The following is a 2,184-nucleotide window of genomic DNA, read 5'->3' as shown; positions in this document are numbered from 1 at the left end:
GGCAGTCCAGTTGACTTTAAGAAATTGGGTTCAGGGCCTTGTGTAGCCTGCCAAGTACAAAATTGGCAGGCTGGAGACACAGGAAGGGTTGAGCCTACAGGGTAGGCTCCAAGGTCATGTGCTGGCAGAATCCCCTTCTGCTCAGCCTTTGGTTCTATCCAGGCCTTCAGCTTATTGGACAAGGCTCACTTCCATTATGAAGAGCAATCTGCTTTACACAAAGGCTACTGATTTCTGTGAATATCATCCAAAAACACCCTCACAGAAACATCCAGAATAAGGTTCGACCTGGCGTATCTGGACACTGTGGCCAGGCCCAGTTCACACCTAAAATGAACCGTCATATCCCCAAAATAGACTAGAAATGCATGGACACCAGATCACTGTTCCTTGAACACCTTTGGCATGGACATACTGAGAAATTTGGTTTTTGTCCCAGGGCCTGGCTACGGGGGTCTGTTGTCTCTTCTTTGCCAGGATGAAGCTGGCCACAGGGAGTGTAAACTCCAAACATCTAACATTCTCCCCTTTCTGTTCGGGTGACATAAGCAGGCCATGTGCGTTCGAGTTTGGCCCATGGTGGGTCCATTCTACCCAGGGTGTTAGAAGGTGATCTCAGGCAGAGGGTCCCCACCTCAGCACCGTGAACTTGGGGATCAAATAATCCTCTGCTTGGGGGGCCAGCTTGTGACTGTGGGGTATTGAGCTGCAATGGGGGCCTTTGTCCATCACTTGCCTCGTCCAGCACAAGGACTGGGGCCTGGACTCATCCCTCAGTGACACGCTGGTTCTCAGGCCTGCGACTATAGAAGCATCCTTGTGGCAGACAGTCCGGTGTTCTTGGTGTCCATACTTTCTCTTCTTTTAGTATTTCACCATGACTGAGCGCGAGCTGACCGACCATCCCACTGTCTAGTGGCTGCTTAGATGATGGTTGGTTTGGTGTGTACTGGTGAGGGAGAGATGGGGTTGGCTGGGCTTCTCTCTCCCCTGTGTCCGCTCCCCGACATGTTCACTCTCTAGAACTACCTGGCTCCTCACCACCAGGCCCCGTTTCTTTTCCTTTTTAATTAATTCTCTTTTTGAATGAGAGATTGTGTGCACACGTGGAGAGGGAGAGGCAGAGGGAGAGGGAGAGAGAGCATCTTGAGCAGTTTCCATGCCCAGCACAGAGCCTGACGTGGGAACACAAGCAGGGAGAGTGGGAGCGGGAAAAGCAGGCTTCCTGCCAAGCAAGGAGCCCGATATGGGACTCGATCCCAGGACCCTGGGACCATGCCCTGAGCTAAAGGCAGACACTTAACAACTGAGCTCCCCAGGTGCCCCTGAAAGAGCAAATCTTAAAAGTTTTATCAGAAGGAAAAAAAATTTTGTTACCATTTACCATGATAGACGTTAGCTCAACACTGTGATGACCATTTCACGATGTACACAAATACTGAATATTACATTGTACGAGTAAAACTAATAAAGCAGCCGTATGTCAGTTATGCCTCAATTTTATTTTATTTATTTAATTCTGTTAAGATTTTTTAAAAATTAGGGCGCCCGGGTGGCTCAGTGGGTTAAGCCTCTGCCTTCGGCTCTGGTCATGATCTCAGGGTCCTGGGATTGAGCCCCGCATCGGGCTCTCTGCTCAGTGGGGAGCCTGCTTCCTCCTCTCTCTCTCTCTCTCTGCCTGCCTCTCTGCCTGCTTGTGATCTCTCTCTGTCAAATAAATAAAATAGGTAAAATCTTTAAAAAAAAAAAAAGTAGTTTAAAAAAAAGATTTAAAAAAATTAACAAATAGTATATTATTTGCCCCCGGGATAAGATTTCTTTTTCTTTTTTTTTTTAATTTAGTTGTTATGTTTATTATTTTTTTAGTAATCTCTACACCCAACATGGGGCTCGAACTCATGACCCTGAGATCAAGGGTCTCATGCTCTTCCCACTGAGCCAGCCAGGCGCCCCAGTTATACCGCAATTAAAAAAAAAAAAAAGAAATAAAAGGAAAATCCCCCTACAGGAGAAGAAAACAAGCGAGGATGAGAAGGGACGGCCACGGACTCGCTAAGGGAAGTCCCTCCAGCCTCCCGCCGGGGGGCCAGGGCCAGGGATGACCTTTCAGAGCATCTGCTCTTTCTCCCTGCCCTGTCCTCCCTCCTCAGCCCCAGATGCCAGGCTCTGAAGGCCCCACCACTT

The 2,184-nt window shown here is 48.5% G+C and overlaps 1 non-coding gene across 1 annotated transcript; it reads right to left on the bottom strand.

The window, feature by feature from the left end:
* Positions 1-1,875: 1,875 nt before the first annotated feature.
* On the bottom strand, positions 1,876-1,948 carry TRNAK-CUU (transfer RNA lysine (anticodon CUU)). Its single transcript has one exon. It is a non-coding gene; the product is annotated as a tRNA-Lys (tRNA).
* Between the last annotated feature and the right edge of the window lie 236 nt (positions 1,949-2,184).

Source organism: Mustela nigripes, chromosome 2 (genome assembly GCF_022355385.1).
Source record: "Mustela nigripes isolate SB6536 chromosome 2, MUSNIG.SB6536, whole genome shotgun sequence".
Taxonomy (NCBI): Eukaryota; Metazoa; Chordata; class Mammalia; order Carnivora; family Mustelidae; genus Mustela; species Mustela nigripes.
This window is presented reverse-complemented; position numbering and strand designations above follow the sequence as displayed.